Raw genomic sequence first — 24,560 nt, forward strand, 5'->3', positions numbered from 1 at the left:
ATCTGTGGAAGTGGTAATAATTTTAAGTCATCTCGATCTAGCTTGGGGTGGCAGAATTCATTAGTGCAGATTAGCACTGTGTGTACAAAGTAAATTAGATATCTAATAGCAAACGTGGAGGTCCAGGGATTCTTCATTTCCTGCAGAAGATGAGGGATGACGTTAAACAGGCGATTATATATATTTTAACTATATGGATGTGTGTGCTGTTAGCCAGTCAGTTATACTTTATCAGCGAACCATTGACCCTCCATCCATAGTAGTCAGCCACTTTGGGTTGCATCTAAAAAAAGACTGCAAGGGAAGGGAAAATATGAAGTCCAAATCAGATTATGTAGTGTTACCCGACAGGGTAGCAAGAAGATTTGTTTTCCGCAAGGATACAGAGGAAGCTAATTATATGTGTAAGGAGAAGGTTGGGGCAAAATAATATGATGACAAAGAATAATTTGCTGATATAATTACACCAAAATTGGGTACACACAATCGTCAAATACATGTATTGCTTGACCTGGGTTAGCCAGTGAAATAAATCCTCCTTCTATAGCCTTTGTTAATTTGTTTTTATCATCTCCAAGTGGTGTTTGTGCAGGCAGTTCAATTTGCATGTGTAATTCCACTGTGCAAATTGACAACAAGTAGATAATTCTAGGAAATAGGCTGGTTGCAGGCCCCAGCTATCTTCCCAAGCCTATTCATTTTGAGGAACTGCTGAGGCATGAAACTCAACTATTTCCTGACAACGCTCAGGCTTATTGTCCCCTAAAATGTCATTACAGCCATTATTTATGAAGCTAATTCATTTATTAAACCATATTTACTCTGACGGAATTTGTCACATTCTATCCATATCCCAAGCATAGCTTTAGAACAATTTTGTTTTTATGAGTCAAGAAAAATCTTGCAAAGTGGTGAATTAATCTTATTAGGTTTCTGTCTTTGGAATTGTTAAAATATATAAACACGTAAATAGATCACGTTTTTGAAAATCTGTTGATAAAATCTAAGCGCAATCTAACGTCATCCACAGAAAATACAGTTGTTATGGTTTTCTGTTACTGTAGCCTAGTCTCAGATTAGCAAACTCCCCTGACTATCATTAACAAGAATATAGTCGAACATCCACTACCGGTCACAAGTTTAGACACTCCTACTCATTCAAGGGTTTTTCTTTATTTTCACTATTCACAAGGCTCAGGGTAGTACGTTAGTGGTCTATTGATATCCCTTTAGTGGTGTGGGGTCTGAGCTTTGGCAAAGTAGTTGGGGTTATATCCTGCCCGGTTGGCCTGGTCTGGGGGCAAAGTTGGACGGGCCACAATGTCTCCCAAACCCCCTGTCTCAGTCTCCAGCATTTATGCCGCAATAGTCTATGTGCTGAGAAGCTAAGGTCAGTCTGTCAAATCTTGTGTAATTCTCCTGTGTGGTTTTAGGTATGCTCTCTCTACCTGGCCTGACGACCTCTGGCTATTTGACCCCGATTTACTAGAAAACCCTGCCTTAATGGCAATGTACTCTTATAATCTCCACCCGACACAGTCAGAAGAGGACTGGCCACCCCTCAGAGCCTCGTTCCTATCTAGGTTTCTTCCTAGGTTCCTGCTATTCTAGGGTGTTTTTCCTAGCCACGTGCTTCTACATCTGCATTGCGTGCTCTCTTGGGTTTTAGGCTCGGTTGTAAAAAGGGTTTTATAAATATATTTGATTGATTGATTGATTAAGGCTATCTCCATTTTAATGTAGTCCATTTTCATATTTTGTATTTTACAAAAGCGTGAAGCTAATATTAGAGATTTACTGCCACCTGCAGTGCTGGAGTCCTGAGCCAAATCTTGTGTGCCATTAATTTATTGTGGCCACTAGATGGCGGTGATATAGCTTAAAGCCATTTACAAACCATAGCACCCAGTTTGAAGAAGACAATGCTCTGATCAGCGTCTGATTGCTCCCAATAGGAATCCCTACCCATTTGCCAACTTTACTCAGTCGACAATGTCCATGCCAAAACGGGTTATATTAAAGTTGAATCCTCTAGCTATCTCAATGACCTCCACCTGTTTCATACAAAAGGGTGGTGCATTTCCTTGAGCCAGAGGCGGAAGGACAGGAGAAACACTGACATGGTGAGGGTTGACCTTGGCACATGGGAACTATTGGTGCTGTGTTTATTATTTTCGTGGTTTAGAGGTTAAAATGTCTAATGTTATAAAACCCAGGAGAAGACGGTGTACTACTCTGGCCTTTGCGCTGACACAAATAATACATATATAAACACACATGACTAAATGGGTAAATCCAATTTTAAGGACTCTGATCTATTCCGCTCCGACAGCCACCTTTCCAAATGAGTGTCTAGTCAATGTTACACACAGACAGCAGTTAAATAAGTGAAGCTAAACGTTTCTTGCTCCTAGCTCCCTGGCCTGTTACGGATATGTCAGTTGAGCACAGCAGAGTACATGGCAGTGTGAATAATTTGCAATTGTGAGAGATGAAGTAACACATAGGGGGTCATAAAACATGTACTCTCTGGATAATTCCATCATGCCATTCTCCTGTACTTCTTTCTTTCAACTCGCCTGTCACCCAAAAGCACTTATCACAGGAGTTAAGTTGAGTTGCGTTTGAACTGTTTTAGAATATTGATTTGGAGGCATGACATTTTAAGTAATACTGGGTGTTAGCTATCGCAGGCAATGCCTTTGGTTTGCACTTGAGGGGAGCAAAGGAAATAAGAATAAAGCACTTCGTGTGAAAACCTAGTAAAAGGGGATTACGCGGATGGGAAAGAACCAATGATGAACTGTATTTAAGGTGTAAAAATAGCTAAATACAGCACTCATCAAACGTTTGCCAAGAGTGTGCAAAGCTGTCATCAAGGCAAAGGGTGGCTACTTTGAAGAATCTAAAATAAAAAAAAATACATTTGGATTTGTTTAACACTTTTTTGGTTACTACATGATCCCATATGTTTTATTTCATAGTTGTGATGTCTTCACTATTATTCTACAATGTAGGAAATAGTAAAAATAATGAAAAACCCTTGAATGAGTAGGTGTGTCCAAGCTTTTGACTGGTATCTGTATATTTATTTTAATACCTTATTTACATAAGTATTCAGACCCTAAGTATTCAATCTCGAAATTGAGCTCAGGTGCACCCAGTTTCCATTGATCATCCTTAAGATGCTTCTACAACTTGATTGGAGTCCACCTGTGGTAAATTCAATTGATTAGGTGCGTCCAAACTTTTGACTGGTACTGTATGTCTGTCAGTGTCTGTCTGTCCGTATGTCTGTCAGTCAAAGTGTATTCTGTTATGTACAAAAGTCATTCAGACTTAACCAATCAATCTGTGTTTTCTCCCCACAGGTTGCAGTTAATGTCTGTTTAAGCAGGGAACTTGTCTTGCCAAGAGAAGGAGAGGAGTGAGAGAGGACAACGGGGAGATGAGGTGACTTTGCAGCACTCCATTGAACAGCAATAAGCTTTGAGGGCTTAGCCAGCATAAACACATTAAACAGATGAGATTCATCAACACTCTAGTGTCAAATCCATAATGCACACAGGCAAATCTCAGCCAACTGCACATACAGGGCTCTCCTCAACACACAGGCAAGTCACCATCAATTCTGCAGAAGGCAGGGTGGAGGAACTGAAATCATAGATATTTGGTCTTCAATTGACAGCCTTTCTGAATAAAGACATCATAAGCTAGTCTAGACATTCCTTCAAATGCATGTGAAGTTATTAATTGTCACAGGAATATTACCTGCTGAGACTAAAGTCTGGTTAAATTACAAAGCAATGAAAAGCAATCTTTTAGCAGATCTTAATACTTAGTCTGAGACAAGGGCTGGTTCCAATTCAAACGAAACTAGGAATAGTGGTGTTTATGCAGTAACTTTATTTACAGTTAATTTGGAAAGTATTCAGACCCTTTGACTTTTTCCACATTTTGTTATGCTACAGCGTTTTCTAAAATGGTTTAAATAAAAAATGTTCCTGAATTGCACATTTATTCAAAATAAAAAGCAGATATCTTATTTACATAAGTATTCAGACCCTTTTCTATGAGAATCTAAATTGAACTCAGGTGCATCCTGTTTCCATTGATCATCCTTGAGATGTTTCTACAACTTAATTGGAGTCCACCTGTGGTAAATTCAATTGATTGGACATGATTTGGAAAGGCACACACCTGTCTATATACGGTCCCACAGTTGACAGTGCATGTCAGAGCAAAAACCAAGCCATTAGGTCGAAGGAGTTGACCGAAGAGCTCCGAGACAGGATTGTGTCGAAGCACAGATCTAGGGATGGGTACTAAAACATTTCTGCAGCATTGAAGGTCCCCAAGAACACAGTGACCTCCATCATTCTTAACTTCTCTGGGATGTGTGGGACGGTAGCTTCCCAACTCGCCAACAGCCAGTGAAATTGCAGGGCGCCAAATTCAAACAACAGAAATCTCATAATAAAAATTCCTCATACAACATACAAGTATTACACACCATTTTAATGATAAACGACTTGTTAATCCAGCCACAGTGTCAGATTTCAAAAAGGCTTTACGGCGAAAGCACACCATGCGATTATGTTAGGTCAGCGCCTAGCCACAAAAGCCATACAGCCATTTTCCAAAGAAGGAAAGGTGTCACAAAAGTCAGAAATAGCGTTAAAATTAATCACTAACCTTTGATGATCTTCACCGGATGGCACTCCCAGGACTCCATGTTAGACAATAAATGTGTGTTTTGTTCGATAAAGTTCATCTTTATGTCCAAAAACCTCATTTGAAATTGGTGCTTTATGTTCAGAAATGCATTGTCTCAAACAAAACATCTGATGAAAATCCAGAGAGCCACATCACATTACAGAAATACTCATCATAAAAATTTATGAAAGATACAAGTGTTATACATACGATTAAAGATACACTTCTTGTTAATCCAGCCACTGTGTCCGATTTCAAATGGCTTTACGGCGAAAGCACACCATGCGATTATGTTAGGTCAGCGCCTAACCACAGAAAACAATACAGCCATTTTCCAACCAAGGAGAGGTGTCACAAAAGTTAGAAATAGCGTTAAAATTAATCACTTACCTTTGACGATCTTCATCTGATGGCACTCCCAGGTCTCCATGTTAGACAATAAATGTTTGTTTTGTTCGAGTTAATGTTTGTTGAGTCCAGTAATCCAAATGCACAAAGCGCGAGCACAAAGTCCAGATGAAAAGTTTTAAAAAGTTCCATTACAGTTCATAGACACATGTCAAACGATTTATATAATCAATCTTTAGGATGTTGTTATCATAAATCTTCAATAATATTCCAACTGGACAATTTCGTTGTCATTAGAAAGGAAAGGGAACAGAGCTCGCGCTCACGGCCGCACGATAAACAACTTATAGCTTTCAGCTGAGCCACCTAATGTGAGTGGTCTTATTCTCTCCCCTTTCACAATAGAAGCCTGAAACAATGTTCTAAAGACTGTTGTTCCATCTAGTGGAAGCCTTAGGAAGTGCAATCAGACCCCATTTACACTGTATATTGGATAGGCATTCACTTGAAAAACTACAAACCTCAGATTTCCCACTTCCTGGTTGGAATTGTTTCAGGTTTTCGCCTGCCATATGAGTTCTGTTATACTCATAGACATAATTCAAACAGTTTTAGGAACTTCAGAGTGTTTTCTATCCAAATCTACTAATAATATGCATATCCTAGCTTCAGGCAGTTTACTCTGGGCACACGTTTCATCCGGATGTGAAAATACTGCCCCCTAGCCCAAAGAGGTTAAATGGAAGAAGTTTGGAAACTCTTCCTAGAGCTGGCTGCCCAGACAAACTGAGCAATCGGGGGAGAAGGGCTTTGGTCAGGAAGGTGACCAAGAACCCGATTGTCAGTCTGACAGAGTTCCAGAGTTCTTCTGTGGAGATGGGAGAAACCTCCAGAAAGAAAGCATCTCTGCAGCACTCCACCAATCAGGCCTTTATGGTAGAGTGGCCAGACAGAAGCCACTCCTCAGTAAAAGGCACATGACAGCCCACTTGGAGTTTGCCAAAAAGGCACCTAAAGGACTCTCGGACCATGAGAAACAAGAGTCTCTGATCTGATGAAACCAATATTGAACTCTTTGGCCTGAATGCCAAGCATCACCTTTGAGGAAACCTGGCACCATCCCTACAATTGAAGCATGGTGGTGGCAGCTTCATGATGTGGGGATGTTTTTCAGTGGCAGTGACTGGAAGACTAGTCAGGATCGAGGGACAGAAAAACGGAGCAAAGTACAGGAAGATCGTTGATGAAAACCTGTTCCAGAGTGCTCAGGACCTCAGACAGGGGTGAAGGTTCACCTTCCAACAGGATAACGACCCTAAGCACACAGCCAAGACAACACGGTCGTGGCTTCGGGACAAGTCTCTGAATGTCTTTGAGTGGCCCAGCCATAGCCCGGACTTGAACCCAATCGAACATCCGTGGAGAGACCTGAAAATAGCTCTGCAGTGACGCTCCCCATCCAACCTGACAGAGCTTGAGAGGATTTGCAGAGAATGATGGGAGAAACTCCCCAAATACAAGTGTGCCAAGCTTGTAGGGTCATACCCAAGCCTGGAGGCTGTAATCATTGCCAAAGGTGCTTCAACATAGTACTGAATAATAAAGGGTCTGAATACTTATGTAAATGTGATATTTCAGTTTTTAATTTGTTATACATTTTTGCTTTGTTATTATGGGGTATTGTATGTATGTAGATTTCTGAGGGGGCAAACGATTTAATGGATTTTAGAATAAGGCTGTAGCGTAACAAAATGTGGAAAAGGTGAAGGGGTCTGAATACTTTCTGAATGCACTGTACCAAATACATTACCTACACTTGACATCCAATTGCGATAGGTTAGGCATGCATACTAGCAAGTGGTTAGGGTTAAGGTTAAGGTTACGTTTAGGTATGCTAGAGAGGGGTAAGGGTTTGGTTTCAAGGTTAAACCACGTCAAAATGAAAACCCAATTGGATTCAAACTGCTGCTGCTTGCAGATTACAGTTCGTTACATCCTCCTCCACCCTCAACTGGCTCAAAAATGCAAGCCATTTACAGTAAAACACATGTCGATTTGTAAAAACTTTCATACAGTTCATCTTTAATTAGTTTAATCTCTAAGCTGCACAGCCGGACCAGTATATCATACCCTGATAAAATGATACATTTAAATTGAAATATTTATCCTCTGAGGTACATTAAGGGGGGGCCTTTAACTTTATTTCACCATTTATCTGTTGTCTCATTTCTTTCCAAATCATTATAGCCTTTGCCTTTTGGATAGCTTCACTGGATGTTGCCAGATCACCATGAAATTAAGCTCAGTTTGAATCTTTACATGCTCCAATCAGATGAGCTGAGATTTAATCATCAGCTGCCTGCCCTACCGGAATGAGTCCCCTCTGATGAAATGGACTACATATTCATAGGTTCACTTACATGGTTGATTATAACAGCGGAGAAATGTATACATTTTTCTATTTCCTGTGAAAATTAAGATTGATATTGGCCCTGATTGATTGAGTCTGGAAGTATGAGAACAAATGGGAGGAGAACCCATCTCACATGGAGGAGAAATATGATGCTGGGCTGGATATGAACAAAGCATCTGATCTTCAGTCAGTTTACTCTTCTCAGATGTGTTAATGCATAAAACAGTCCTATTCATTCATTTCCAGCTGCTTAATGTGTCATTTTACAGCGGAGAGAACGTTGCGTTTTGCTGCTAATTTGTGTGCATGGCCTTGTAATCATTCCATTACCTTGCCTGACAAAAAAATAATGCCTTTGAATAATGGGAAATATTACCTGATGAATTAATTTACGTGATAGCATCTGGGGTAAGTAGCTTAAATGCCATCTTAAATTACATGCAGGCATTGGGAAACTTTCAACTTGTCTCATTTGCATAAGAGGAGCACTGAGTGTAGCCTTGCTTCTCAGAGAGGCCGGCACAATCCCGGAGAAGGCTAATTGATGAAATCATTTGACTAAATTATAAATCACATAATTAGTGAGCAGAAAACATTATCCACAATCTTTTTTCCTCCATGACAGACTCTATCCCTTTCTATTGTTTGGTCATACTTAAATGTACTGCCAACAATTAAGCGACTGCTCATTAGCACCCAGCTGTGGCACTGGTCCACATACTGTAACACAAGGAGTGCATCATTGTGTACCAATCATCATAAATTGTTCTGTTTGTCACCTATTTTGCTGTGTGAGCTTTGGCAGGTGAAAATACTCCTTTCAAAAGTGGTTTATACAGTATGTGCAACAAATCACTTTAAAAAAAGTAATAGACTTCATAAAAGCATACCAGTGTAAAAAAGAGTTGCGTTATTATGTTTGGACAGTGTTTCAAGACATACTGTATACGCAAGATAAATTGGGCTCTAAGGTAATAATAACCAAATATAATGTGGCTAGTATGGCTAGACTCTTTTCACACAATCGAGTCAAACCATTTTGGTTATGCTTGATTGTGTGAAGAGAGTACAAGTTGGTACCAGTCTTGATAGGGATTGTCATACTAGGTCACCAAATCCCAATGTAAAAGCACACTGCACTAAATTTGTATTCCTACAATAGATTACTAATCACTTCCTTGTTTTCAGTTAACACATTTACAGTGTTCTACTAAATAGCATTAGTGTTGTAGGGAAATAACCCCTGCAAAGTTTATACAAAATAATACATCAAAGGCTTCACCTTATTCATTAAAACCTCATTTATTTTCCCAATAAAATTATTAGTGCAACAACTTGCTCTATTCTCATTACATTTTTTATGTCAGAGATTACATTCTGTTAGGAAATGACTCTCTACAGTCATTTTAATTGGCTATATTGAGGGAATGTCAATTTAAAGTGGAAATAAAACATGTTCAACTGACTGATATCATCTCTTTCATTTCGGTCATTGAAAATGTTGATGTCATTAAAATGCGTTATTGATAGAAAAAACACCTATGGCAACAATGTTTCTGAACATTCATTCAACTAGGAAATCACTGTAACGGGGTTAGCAACAGGAATGTCACTCAGGCGTCCATCTTAAAATGACAAAACCTGCTACAGTGTATTGCAGCCCAAAAGTATTGTCCCACTCGCCAAAGACGTCAGGTCAACATCTAGTTTGGTTTCAGATGTTATTGAGTCGTCAATTTACATGAATTGAATGTGAAATTCACAAACATTTCAGCAATGTCATTGGTTTAGGTTTTAAGTTGGGTGAAAAAAAAGACAAATTCCCCAAATTCCTTTAAATTGATGACTTTTGCAAATCCAATCAGTTTCCATGTTGATTCAAAATCATGACATTGCATTTTTTGATAATGTGGATACAATGTACTGTGTATCTTTATCTTTCAGGGATCCCCAGCATTGTTAGCAACGTCCTTTGTTTAGCATAACATTCATTCTTTCTCAACTGGGGATTCATATAGTAGCTGTTAGTTAGATCCCTTGTTGTCGTTTGAATGGAGACAGAACCTCAGAACCAGCATCATCATTTTCTAATTAGGTGTTTATTTTTCTTGAGCCTGAGGTTTGCTTTTGATTCTTTTGAATGATTTTTCATTTTATTTTTGTTTAAAAGTTCCCTCTGTTAATTTTGCTCATCTACAGCAAAGTGCTCAGGTAAGCTACACCATAGCTCAGGGAGAGAGAACCCCCCCCACCCAGATTGTGGAAAATCTCCTGTCTTTAGATTAAGAGCGAGAGAGGGAGAGGAATGCCTTTCCTTCCTCATTACACTGCTGTCATTTACTCTTCATCCCCCTGTACTCTTTAGTGGCATTAAGACAGGATGTAAATTTGACAGTTAACGCTGTTAGAAAATGGCTGGTTCAAGAAGGGCAGGAATTAGAGATGGGCATTAGGCACTGATAAGCTCTTTTCCTCTGCCGCGGCGGCGGCTGCTTAACATTCATGGGAAAGTCATCATCAAACAACGTTATCGCAGCTCTGTTGACGGCTGAGGAACATCATCACTATGATAATTTTTTTATAGCTGTGAGCCAAAAAAGCACTCTTTTATTTCAGCGGTTTGTTAATGAGATAGGAGCTTGTTGGTATGGGCGATGCAAACTTGCCACTCTCCAGTGTTTGTTTGAGTCCCCCCTTGTCCCCCATCCCCACTCTCCCAAATTCCCCCTCTTCCCCCTCCGTGCTGTTTAATGTTGCAGGGGGACATTTTTTATGTACTCCAATAGAAGTGTTCTGTGTACGATGCTGAAGGAGGGCCTTTATGTGTACCTTACAGATAAGTTGCTCAAAGAACGAAAACATAGTGATATCAACAAACACTCTCTCTAAGCAGCAAGGTGCCTTGGTGTGTGGCACCTGTCAATCACTTACTAGCATACGGACACGGGTGCAAGGAGGGGTTGAACTATAAGATATCATTGGTTGACCTATAGATATTTTAGTTGTGGTATATTTCTGGTGTGATCATCATAAAGCTTAATTCCCATGTCTTTCAGCAACAAAAGTGGTTATTATGATCTCTCTTTAAATGGTCAAATTGTATTTTTGATCGTTTAGTGCCGACTTAATTTTACTAATGGTGGAATTGAGGAGTATGGTTTGAGTTGTCTGAAATGCGTCTAAGAGATCTAGGAAAGCATCAAGGACAAAGAGAAAGGTTAAATGTGTAAACTATGTTCCAGTAAAGCCTATTAACTTTCATACATTTTTACCGCCCGGTACCAGGTTAACTTCTGAGGAGTTTTGTGAAGCTTGCTCAAACCTTTCAGACTGTACAGAAGTTTATTACAACAACAAAAAAGGTCACACGACGAGGGAACCAATATCAGACTAGTCCAGTGAAAATTGTGGGCGTCTTAGAGCAGGGCGGACGAAGCGTTCGTGAGAGTCTCAGCTTTTTAGAACGGGGTCCAAATCGTTTCTAGCAGTTTGGACATTACATACATGTTCATATGAGAACAACTGTTTCCGGGATGTGCCCTGGTCTCCCAAACACCATTGTCCCTCTGCCGCATTCCACCGCACAGCCGAATAGCCGACACCGGCGGATGCAGTGGATTGAGACGCAGCCAATTTAAACATCGGAAGTCTCTAGGTTTAACTGACGGATTTGGATGACTAGAACAGTGATTGATTATGCTAATTCCACGTGGGTGCGGACATCAACTCCAGGGGGTTGGACCCTGCATTGGGTTGGACCCTGTATTGGGTTGGGACCTCGCATTGTGTGGTCGCTGCCAGCACAAAGCAACTCTGTTTTGGATGGGGATGGGGACTGTTTTGGATGGGGATGCATACACTGTGGACTGTAGATACCCAAAATCAGATTTTGGATTTATTACTCAGCTTTTGTTTGTTGAATGGCTTAGCAGATATTTTATCTTTTGATATCCCTACCAAGGGAGCCTACCAAGGATATCTAACGTGCATTAATTTGTTTTGAAACCTGTGTGGACTGGACTGACAATTGTGATCTGCCATTCATTCATTGTCGTTTCAGACATTCCATAAGTCATAAACAATGGTCCTAGCGGCAAATCGGCCCCTAGTATATATTTTTCACTGTTTGGAACATTGCAACATCTCTTGCTTTGAACTCAGACTAAAAGAGCTGTTATAGCCCAACTGAATGTCCCGCTGGGTAGAGTTGTTTGTATATATATCCATCCCCATGAGCTGTTAATTTCCCAGCATAAGGTCCTTCTATTGCTTCCAAAGTTCATTTTGTCCCTCGTGGCCTTGAAGTCCTGGGGCACAAACAGGTGCGTTTGTGAATTGTCTATTGTTTTTTAAGCGCTTCCCAGCTTATACCTTTATTGAACAGAGAAAAGGCAACTTTGTAAATAAATTGGTGTTTATTTCTTACCAGTTTGTACCCTAGGCATATTTTATAAGGATAACCGTGAATGCACCCATGACAAAAGTAGGCTACAATACAAATAAATATTGCCATTCATTTTCTTAGAATGAAATGTGATACATGGTGTTTATGTCTCGTTGTGTGCCTGGCAGACATCATAATCACTACACACGGTGTCCCCCTCCAGAGTGTAAAGAACCTTGACGTGATCTAGGTCACCTCCCTGTCTTTCTGCAAACATCAAAGCAGTGACTCGATCCTGCAGGTTCACGCTCTAAAACAGCTGTAGAGTACGACTTTTCCTCACACAGGAAGCGGCGCAGGTCCTAATCCAGGCACTTGTCAGCTCCCGTCTAGACTACTGCAACTCTCTGTTGGCTGGGCTCCCCGCTTGTGCCATCTAACCCCTGCAATTGATCCAGAATGCTGCAGATATCCTGGAGTGCAACCTTCCTATGTTTCCCGTGGAACCCCGCTCCTCCGCACACTCCACTGGCTTCTAGTCGGAGCTCGCATCATCTTCAAGCTTGCCTATGGAGCAGCAAAGGGAACTGCCCTTCCTTAGCTTCAGGCTATGTTCAAACCCGACATCCCAACCCGAGCGCTCCTTTCCGCCATCTCTGGTCTTTTGGCCCTCCTACCCCTACGGGAGAGCAGCTCCCACTCAGCCCAGTCAAAGCTCTTCTCTGTCCTGGCACCCAAATAATAATAATAAATGATTGAACAAGCTTCCCCCTAAAGCCTGGAGAGCGGAGTCACTCCCTGCCCATTTTTCAAAACGTCCAAAACTGTTCAAAGAGGAAGGTTACAGTATCTTAAATAACTCTGCCCCACCCCCCACCACCAAACATTTTAAATAAATAACTACTAGCACTACCTTTGCTGAAAAATACTTTGTTGAGGGAAAATGTACTTACGACACGATTGTTATGTGAAGTCTAAGCCTTATAAGTTGTTTGTTTAAAGTGGGTCGAGTTGACCTTTTCTGAGTACATTTACTACATTGAATTACTGTTATTCTACAGTACCAGTATGCTTCAGTAGAATTTTGAGCCCATTACTTAGTAATCACATTGTAAAATCCTCTGTGCCTTTCATCCAACCCACACCCTGCTGCTGTATTTGTGATCCCTCCTTCTCTCTCTCCCTTGTTCACTCTCTCGGTTTCCCTCGCGTTGGTGTTTAAATTCTGAGGGAATGAATGGATTACTCTTACTGAAATAGCTGTAACTATGATTTGAGGTCAACAGCAAATCCATTTAAAAAAAACATACAAATAACCCCACTTTTCTCTCCCATCCACAGTGACCTGTTTTTCAACAGTTCCTCATCATGTGGAGCTGAGCCAAGAGCTTAGTGCCCCCATTGTTAGGAGGTAATCTGTAACACTATTTCTTCCCTAATATATTTACATTATTTTATTAGACTAAAATAAGCACCCTATGTGAGTGAGAGCTGGAGTGTTGTTTAATGATTACCTACAGGACTGACAACAAACAGAAGGGGAGGGGAAGCAAGGGGAAGCAAGGGGAAGCAAGGGGAAGCAATGGGTCATGGCGGAAACATACTGGGATGCAATTCTTCACATTCTGGATTCTAGTAAAAGGCTTAGTTTTGTGACTTCACTATAATGTGTCTCAACCTTTTCATCAAACACATGCTATAATGCTTTAATTAACTTATAACAAAGCTACAACTTTTTCTTGGGAGGAGAGGCTATTGTCTTATGCTAATTATGTATACCTAATGAGTAAATGTAGAAAGCATGTGATATTATGACCTAATCGCATGTGTTCTTGAAAATGGTTGACCATAGATCAATAACAGATGAGGTCAATAGGGCAGAATAGGGTATTTATGGATTTTTTTCATATTTGACATTTCAAATGATCATTTTAAATAAGCAGATTAAGGGATAAAAACTTTTGTGAAAATGTCCTTAGTTTAGGATTGGATTCTAGAAATTGTCTCCCTGCACACGGAATATGATGAGGGGTGCCTACATTAAGACTTCATAACTCATTCATAACTCATTCATAACACATTCCCAAGCAGTGGATCATTCTTATCTCAACCACTAATATATTGGTTATGTCACAGTAATGGCCCTTATCAACTAGCTACAATTATGAGCTGCTGCTTATGAATGTGTTATGGATGTATTATGAAGCCCTTATGTAGCCTAGCCTACCGTTCAAAGTGTTACCATTTTTTTCTGGGTTATTTATTTGCCATGGTGGAATTATTATCATTTACAAGCACTACTTTCTAAATAGAAGGCTCTGAATTTGCGGGCAGTTCTTGTGATGCACGGGTTCACAACTTATTCATTTGTAATTAGCCGGTATTACTTCTTAATTGAAACTGATACTGTTTTAATAGTTTTTAGGTGTACAGTTTCAACAGAAACAAATCCGCTCATTCAATACAATAAAACTGGTGGCATGGAAGAAATAAAGGGGAAAAGCAAAGAGCATTGAAGCTAACGAAGTGCATTACACACATATTAAAGTCATTTTCTCTCTGCCTCCCAGAATTGGCCAAAACACTTTTAAGTTTCCATTGTACTCCCAGGTATGTCGTTTTTTTTTCTAGTTAACTTTGAAGTAGCTAAAAAAAATGCATATAGGTAGAGAGAGGATGGCATCAAATAATGGGCAACTTCAAAAAGCATGCTGCCACTTAGCTCTCCCTAAGCTAATGTCCTCGAGACATTCCGAATGGAAATGATTCAAACTCATTTAGTGGCAGCAAATTGGTCAAAGTTCAATCAGGAAACAGACTGACGCTGTACAAGAAGTACAGCGTAATTAGACTTGTTTGTCAAATGAAAATTTCATTTGGGCAGAAATGAAACCTTCCAGCAACTTATTTTAAGGTGAGCTTCTAGTTGTATTATCAGCTAAATGCAGTAAAATCCATAATCATATGGTGATAATGAAAATGGAGCCAATGTTAACATTCAGGCTTCCATTACCCCGGGCACATGGCGATAAAAATTAAGTACCATAGTCCTCTGCCAGGCACGTTGACACCCAGGCTGGTCTTTAGCCTCTTAGATGCGTTTTTGCATTTTAAAAACTTTATCAAAGCACTGTTTCCATGTGGAAAATGTCAACGTAAAATGCACTGAAGGCAAATTGGAATTTCATTAATTGCAAAATTATTGCTTTTGACTGATGTATTATTATGCTTGTTAGGAGCTCGAGACTGGAACGCTCTTCGTCTGTCTGCTGTGCAGTCTCACCTCCTCTTGTTCGTTGTCCTTTTCGGAAAGTTAGTTCTACTTTCTGACCAAAACGGAAACATAAAGTATTTGTACTAAAGGGTAAGTGGGGTAATATCTGAGTATCTAAAACATTCATTTCTAACATAATCTTTTGTCTTATGTGGATCTAAATGATGCCACGCAGAGTACAGAGACAAGTTACAAGTTACACATGATCAGGCACTATTCTCCATTTGTTTTGAATTTAGTTAGCAACCTACTGTTAGAGTGTATTGGTCTAAATCAGTCACTTACAGTCTGAGCTACAACACACCATAATGGTTGGTCCTAGATTAACAGATGTTATCATACAAAGAGGCGACCTCCCATGGTCTAGTTGGTAATGATCCATATGTTTCACTGGGAATATAGACTGCATAGAGAGAGCCCCTATCAGTCCTACCAAGAGTATTGAGCTGCAACCACAACACAGCTTTAGAGAGGCCCCTGTGTGCAGGTATCAGAGAGTCCAGAGTGTAGGTATCAGCTGACTGATATACCTACCCTTACAGAGCTTGTGTTTATTGATTTACCTCTTAATCCTCTGTATCTCAATTTTGTCAACGATGTGGGAGTGAAGGAATCAATGGGCTGACTGATCAAATCCAACAGATTTGTCAACAGAAAATGACGACTTAAAATGAAGTAAACTTTTTTTTCTTCACTTACTTGGTTTGAATGACACACTGACACTTGGGGGATTCAAACCATGACCCAGGCTTGGAAGCAGCATTTATATTTGATTTGTTCTTCTCTTCTCACCTCAGGTGTGCTATTTACCATACACGAGCCCAATTGCAAAAGTCATATGCTGCATAGAATATCAACTAAAAGGAACTACTGTCCCTGTACTTCGCCATGCAGGAAAGGGGCACGTTACGTACAAACAGACACACACGTGTTATACCATACAGGCCAGAGTATTAGTCTTACTACTATATACCTTTCATAACAGTTTAATATGTAAAGACAAATAATGCTGTTTTTTTATTTTAGCCATTATTTGATCATTTACAAACCTAGGCGTTCAAATCATTTGTGCACTTGTAATTAACGGCTTGCAATTAAGCTTTTGGAGGTGGTTATCAATTAAAATGTCTCCATTTAGACATCACTTTATTATCAAGGCAGACTGTTACCTGGTAACCTGTGTCAGTCATAAGGATATTATTGCCCCCCAAATTTTAAAAACTAAACCTACAGTATTGTCACACTGCTCATCTCGATTAATCACATCATGACTTGGATTTGTAATGACGTTTTATGCTAACCTTTTTCAATAGTCATTGGCCTTGATACGCAGAGAGCTGCAGACAGTATACACATATGTCTTGCATAGATGAGATTGAGAGCAACTGCAAATGTATTTGCAGTGGAGCTCTGACCTCTTGTGAACCATCCAGGTAGTGCACTAGTGACTAGTATGCTACTTAATCGAGAAACGCAAAACAAATTATGAATCATGTTTGCCACTCAAAATCATCTAAATCTAGGCACATTTTTCTGTATATAGAGTTTCTGTGAATGCAAACCCACTACCCATGTAAAACATTGAAGTCCCTGTTGGACGTAATATTCTGTGCAATTGGACAGTAGAGCTGTTTGGTCATATTTCTACTTATAATCCAGCATTGAGAGCTGAGATTCTGTTTCACGAGAGCTCTACAGTAGGACTACACACAATACTATTATTCAAAAAACCATTATATGTTGCAGACGACTACAGTATATTCTGTATGGGGATAATCAATGATTGAAAAGTATACTGCATGCAGTAGCCGGTTTTGATATCTCACCTCTGTGGTGCAGTTGGCTAGTTTATACATAGTCACTTGTCAATCTATTACTCCTTGACATCATTGAATTAGATACTGGATTAAGCAAAAAAATAAGGCCAAGTATAGTTCAGCTTCATGGCCACGAGTACAAACTCTTTAAGAATGAGCCGAGTAATACATTGAACCATACTCCTGCCACGGGTGGCACCTTGCCATACCTCTTCACTATTTACCCTATTAATAAAAATATACTGTACCTCCGATATACCACATTGTCAAGGATTGCACAAAATGCCAGTATGTATACGGAATATAGCACTAATTTGTGTTGCCGTGAACTTAGTACCTTTTGGGGATCTGTACATAGTATACTGACATCGTTCTATATTTAGATATGCTCTAAGAACAATATAAAAGCTCTTACATTGACAATGAGGCCACTCTGCAAATGTTCTATTCAAAATAAAACATTGAGACATCTCTAACTAGACATGCACCCGGCCCAATATGAGTAAATTAAGCAAGAATGATCTGCTGGACAGCATGATTACTGTAGGCCAAAGCTGACATCCAAACGGAATGTCTTATCATGTCCAAGTGATTCCAGCAGAGCAGAAATGGTAGGTGACAGCAAAATGATCTTTAAATAGTATTTTAAGATGGTGATCAATATTGCCTATTTAGATCATCCAGATTAGGCTAACTGGTCCTTTAAATGTTTCATAAATTATACACTGAACAAAAATATGTGTTGGTCCCATATTTCACGAGCTGAAATAAAAGATCCCTGAAATTTTCCATACGCACAAAAAAGCATCTTTCTCAACTTTAAAAAAAATCCTTATTAGTGAGCATTTCTCCTTTGGCAAGATAATCCACCCACCTGACAGGAATGACATATAAAGAAGGTGATTAAACAGCAAGATCATTGCACAGGTGCACCTTGTGCTGGGGGCAATAAAAGGCCCCCAGCAGTTTTTCCACACAACACAATGCAACAATGTCGTTTAAGAGAATTTGGCAGTACGTCCAACTGGCCTCACAATGTCTATGGTGTCGTGTGGGCGAGTAGTTTGCTGATGCCGACATTGTGAACAGAGTGACCCATGGTGGCGGTGGGGTTATGGTATGGGCAGGCATAAGCTATGGAAAAAAAACACAATAGCATTGTATCGATGGCAATTTGAATGCATAGAGATATCATGATTAGATCCTGAGGCCCATCGTCATACCATTCTTCCACTGCCATCACCTCATGTTTCAGCATGATAATGCACAGCCCCATATTGCAAGGATCTGTACACAATTCCTGGAAGCTGAAAATGTCCCAGTTCTTCCATGTCCTGCATTCTCACCAGACATGTCACCTATTGAGAATGTTTTGGGATGCTCTGGATCTACGTGTATGACAGCGTGTTCCAGTTCTCGCCACTATTCAGCAACTTTGCACAGCCATTGAAGAGGAGTGGGACAACATTCCCTAGACCACAATCAACAGCCTGATCAACTCTATGCGAAAGAGATGTGTTGGGCTGCATTACGAAAATGGTGTTCCCACCAGATACTGACTGGTTTTCTGATCCACGTCGCCACCTTTTTTTTTAAAAGTGTGACCCACAGATGCATATCTGTATTCCCAGTTATGTGAAATCCATAGATTAGGGCCTAATGCATTTTTTTCAGTTGACTGATTTCCTTATATGAACTGGAACTCTATTTTTGACATGATTACATGTTGCGTTTATGTTTTTGTTCAGTATATTTCCTCAGCGACAATCTCTTTAAAACGTCATTGTATTATCAATGTTACTGACTTCAGCTTGTAGCAGCTCTAGCATGTAGAAAGAGGAGGAAACTGCAAAAGAAAGCAACACTTTTTTTAAAACAATGTAAACATATTGGTTTTCATACTTTTCCTGCTGTTTATAAAACTAAAATATACAATATAAGAAGTAACAATTTGTCATAAGTTTGGCTACTGGCATTAACAGACCATCTCAGTGCCCTTGTTAGTGTCCGCCCTCAGATTTGAAGGTTCAATCCCCAGTCAAGTCATACCAAAGACTAAAAAGGGACCCGATGCCTCTCTGCTTGGCACTCAGCATTAAGGAAATGGATTGGGAGTACGGCTCTGCGATAAACTAGTATCCTGTTCAGTGGGTGTACTTGTATATCAAACTGTCTCACTCTACAGAAACAGGAGACAGGCTCCTGGGCTGTTCTGGATCGGACAAAATTACTTACTGTCAACGGCAAACACCACTTGTTCTTTCTAGTAAAACAGGTCGTTTTTAGAAGGATTACTTAAAGGGATGGTTCACTTTTTCTTTAGGTTTTAGTTTATTTTCATAGGGGTGTTGTCATTTCATACAAACTGGTTTTCAACAGGCTAGGTAATGCACGGATAAGCTAAAGCGTGAACTATCCCTTTATGACACAAAAATATAGATAATTATAACATTGCGAAGTGGCTTGTCTAAAACGTAAGATTTACAACAACAGTCAAACAATAGCAGTTTAGGAACCACCCTCATATACTTTGACAATGGCCAATTGAAATAGGACCCTTCAATGGCACACTTATCTTTGTATTGTTCTGCCAATGACTACCTCGACCTAATGTCTAAAAACCCATGAATAGGACTTGTTGTTGTCTCTTCTGAGTAAGCCTGCATAGAACGTCCTTGTTGAGGGAAATGTCAATGCTATTTTCCTCCTTGCTAGTCAATGCAATGCTTGTTTAAATAATAATTGGAATCTTATCCTGCTCTTTGCTCATCATTTCCCTTGTGTGGGTTTTCTCGACCTGAACTCCATTTAAGTTGTTAATAACATTTTAGAATAGTTCCAATTCAGGTAAGCAGAAATCTGATTACCTTGATGGATTGGAAAATGTATGTCTGACATTGGTTTATTTGATTTATTTCTGAGCTACAAATGGAGCAGTTTTATCAAGGGAAACAAACATTGCTCAGGTACTCAGGCACAACATACAATATATTCTACCTCAAAGTATGAAAACACTGAGTGACATACAGTACTTATACTTGTTTTGTCATTTGTGCCACTGTGTTGTATCGAATGATTTCTGGAAATCCAGAAAATACAGTATATAAGTAATGTGTCGCTGCAAATGACATATGACTAATGTGTCAGTTTTGGTGACATATACATGTAGGTTACAATGATAAAATGTCACTACTTTGAAATGTTCTAATGAGACCATATTGGTAAATCCTCAGTCCCACTCTTTGACCCTGATTGGGTAAAAAAAAAAAAGTTTTAAAAGCAGTACTGATGCTCAAACTTAAAAAACTTGTTAAAGAGTTTATTATTAATAGGCACAAAAACATGCAGTGTGATGATCCAAATTTAAGTACCAATTAAAATAATTGCAAATATGTTCTCATGTTTTGTACAGTAACCTCTGAGGGCAAAACAGAGCTCAAGCACAGAAGTACATTTCCGAAGATGTATTTGTGTGGCCTAATGTGAGTGTGGAAATAAAATCACCTGAATATATTTTCATTAGGTACAAGACTCCATGTGCAGGGTCTAAAACTATTCTCAGATTGTTTTAGATTTCCTTCCATAAGCATCGCATTCTGTCTGAGGGACAGCTTTCCACAACTGCTGGCCAGCTCTTTACCAAATGAGGTTATAGTGTTTCCCCTACCAACTATACATTTCAATAATTTGTTGGAGGGGCCTCTCACTATCACTTTTTATCATATTATCAATGATGACTCAATTTCGCCTCGGCCACTCCAACTGGAGAGCTGAACCCGGCCCTATTACAGTCCTGTAATGAAGTGCAATGGAGTGGTAATTGGTCCACATTATACCAGATCAGGTAACATTAGACGTATTTCCTTATCACAATGAGCCCTGCTGCTGACTCATAGTCCCTTTTTTATGCAGGCTATCATCCAAATAACATTTCAGCTACCACCCCCTATTTCAGTTTTCCATTTCAAGATTTCACTCCACATCCTTAGGCTGTAAGTGCAACTTGTTTCTGGTTTCTCCCGAAACCATTACTAATGCAGATATGTGGGTGGATCCAGATATGTCTCCTAGGATGGGGAAGTACAGTAAGTGAGCAGGTTACATGAGTGTCTTCCTGTAATGTGAGATGTACACAGTACAGTTCTGGTCTGGCTCTGTAACACTTCTCCTTGGTGGAAGGAGAGGAGGACCAAAATGCAGCGTGGTAAGTGTTCGGTCATGTTATAATAGAACAAACTGAACACTACACAAAATAATAACAAAGATAAAAGAAAACAGTTCTGCCAGGTGAACAGACACTAAACATAAATTAAACACCAACAACCCAAATGGGGGAAAACAGGCTACCTAAGTATGATTCTCAATCAGAGACAACGAACGACACCTGCCTCTGATTGAGAACCATACTAGGCCAAACACATAGAAATATAACAACCTAGAAAAAAGAACATAGACTACCCACCCCAACTCACGCCCTGACCAACCTAACACAAAGACATAAAAAAGGAACTAAGGTCAGAACGTGACAGGCCCATTGTGCTCTTGTGGCTCCGAACAATATTGTTCTCTTTTGTCCTGGTGTGAGTCAAATTAATAGGCAAAATCATACTCCACCTTTTTGAAATGATATCTCACTCTACTCTAAGAAGTGTTTTTCTAACTGAAATCCCCAACACATTATGTCCCATTTCTGATAAAGTTAATTAATTTAAGAATATTTCAAGATATCACTTCAAATCCCAATCATATCTTTGAGATGAGAGGTTAAACATATCCCAGGGAAATTATGGTAAGATTTTCAGATAGAGAAGCTGCCCTATATTCATGGCGGTTTAATATTTGCACTGTTAATGAACATGCACATATGGAACAAGTATAACTTTTGTTGAGAATGACAGTGGCCAGGGTTATAATTATGTGGGTCACACGTTTTCTATAATTTTGTCAAATTATAAATTATATCCAATATCCAAGCATTCAACTGAGCTGAATAACATATTTGCCTATAGTAGACTAGGCATGATTCCCAACTCTCAAATATTCAACCTTTAAATGATTTATTCTCTCAATAGAAATGTGACACTGCAAGGTCAACTTACTGGATAGCATGTACTACAGGGTTGAGGTCATTACAGTGGAAGCTAACAGTGTGGAAGGGAAAGACAAATGGGAAGTATTGACAATGGCTGGTATTGTTTCATTGACTGTTACACAGTACATGCAGAGGTGTACAAAGTCAAGGATACTATTTACTGACACTTCACACAGATTCATCATGCACTTGACAATTGGGTTCAAATCAGAGAATGCACGAATTCTGAGCTTGTTGAAATGCATCTGTAGAGATATTGAATTTTGGTCGTTTTTTTCCGTTTTCTTGACAGAACAATTGTCCAGAAGTATACTTAAAAAAAAGTGTAGATTTAAAAAACAATGGACTTTTGTTTTGACATACTGCAGTGTAGGCCCAGCCTCCTGCTCTGAACGGAGTCTGGCTCTCTGGTAAGGTCAAACCCATGTGCTGAACACTCACTGAGGAATAAAAGACAGGATATTGGATAACAAGGTTAAAATATAGGAGCAAAATATGCTCTTATTAAACTTAGGCTGCTGGGATTTGATATGAGCCACTTAATAGACAGTGGTTTTGAGGGAATCCAAACAAAAGGTAAAGGTACGGTCATGCTTATGGTAGCTAATGGCTGAGTTAAAAGAAATTAGGGGACTTTTTCCACAGGAAATTGTACTTAGAGACAGGTCATGGATCACCAGACTCTTCAGAGGCAGGTTCAGAAGTGAGCGTTTATTAGAACTATTCATAAGTCAACATACTTTTCGAGGAAAGGAGATTAAAAAAACATTATATATACAGCCCCAGTCAAAAGTTTGGACACACCTACTCCTTCAAGTGTTTTTCTTTATTTGTACCATTTTCTACATTGTAGAATAATAGAGAAGACATCACAACTGTGATGAAGTGATGGAGTGCTGCATCAGATCACCTGTCCTCCACAATCACCAGACCTCAACCCAATTGAGATGGCTTGGGATAAGTTGGACCGCAGAATGAAGAAAAAGCAGCCAACAACTGCTCAGTATATGTGGGAACTCCTTCAGCATTCAGCCAAAGCATTCCTCCTGAAGCTGGTTGAAAATGCCAAGAATGTACAAAGGTGGCTACTTTGAAGAATCTCAAATGTAAAATATATTTTGATTTGTTTAACCATATGTGTTATTTCATAGTTTTGATGTCTCCACTATAATTCTGCAATGTTGAAAATAGTAAAAATAAAGAAAAAACATTGACTATTGACTGGTACTGTATACACACACACACACACACACACACACACACACACACACACACACACACACACACACACACACACACACACACACACACACACACACACACACACACACACACACACACACACACACACACACAATCTGTTATTAAACGGAAAAGAGAAGTGCAGTATGATTTCATGGCTGGAGCACCAACTGATTTCATTTTTAGATAAGTTTAAAAACTAGTGGAAGTATCAGTCTCATATAACTCTCGAATTGGATTTTGATCAATAAGTGTGTGGAGTTGGAGCTGGAGTTAGTGTTTGTATTCAGTAAGGATGTGCTGCCCTCTGGTGGCATCACTAGCCCTATTCTGGGCATGTCTCAATGTATACACTATAATGTTCTGGAAATCAAATCAAAATCAAATCCAATTTTATTTGGTTAGATGATCAGGAGTCTTATGGCTTGGGGGTTACAGCTGTTTAGAAGACTCTTGGACCTAGACGTGGCACTCCGATATCGCTTGCTGTGGGGTAGCAGAGATAACAGTCTATGACTAGGGTGGCTGGAGTCTGACAATTTGTAGGGCCTTTCTCTGACACCGCCTGGTATAAAGGTCCTGGATGGCAGGAAGCTTGGACCCAGTGATGTACTGGGCAGTACGTACTACAATCTGTAGTGCCTTGCGGTCAGAGGCCGAGCAGTTGCCATACCAGGCAGTGATGCAACCAGTCAATATGCTCCTCAATGGTGCAACTGTAGAACCCTTGAGGATCCGAAGACCCATGCCAAATCTTTTCAGTCTCCTGAGGGGGGATAGGTTTTGTAGTGGCCTCTTCGCGACTGTCTTGGTGTGTTTGGACCATGATAGTTTGTTGGTGATGTGGACGCCAAGGAACTTGAAGCTCTCAACCTGCTCCACTACAGTCCCATCGATAAGAATGGGGGCGTGCTCGGTCTTCCTTTTCCCTTAGTCCACAATCTCCTTGGTCTTGATCACATTGAGTGAGAGGTTCTTCTTAGACGTGCTTATGAGTGTTATAATGTGGTTTTGCCGTGAATACTTTATGCATGACGATATAGTCACATAACTATAGAAATACAAACTTTTTTCATTTTTTCTAAATGCTTACTGAATAGGCTGTTTGATGAGGCCATCTTTTGGTCTAATATGTAAGTGATGGGGAACCACAAGACATCTATACCGTCAACTTGCATGAGCCCTCAGTCTCTGACATGCTTTTTGTTGTATTTTCAGGTTAACTTTGAAAAGCACTAATTTTAATCTGTGAGGAAGTGAAAAAAGGAACATGT

Source organism: Oncorhynchus keta, chromosome 2, assembly GCF_023373465.1.
Source record: "Oncorhynchus keta strain PuntledgeMale-10-30-2019 chromosome 2, Oket_V2, whole genome shotgun sequence".
Taxonomy (NCBI): domain Eukaryota; kingdom Metazoa; phylum Chordata; class Actinopteri; order Salmoniformes; family Salmonidae; genus Oncorhynchus; species Oncorhynchus keta.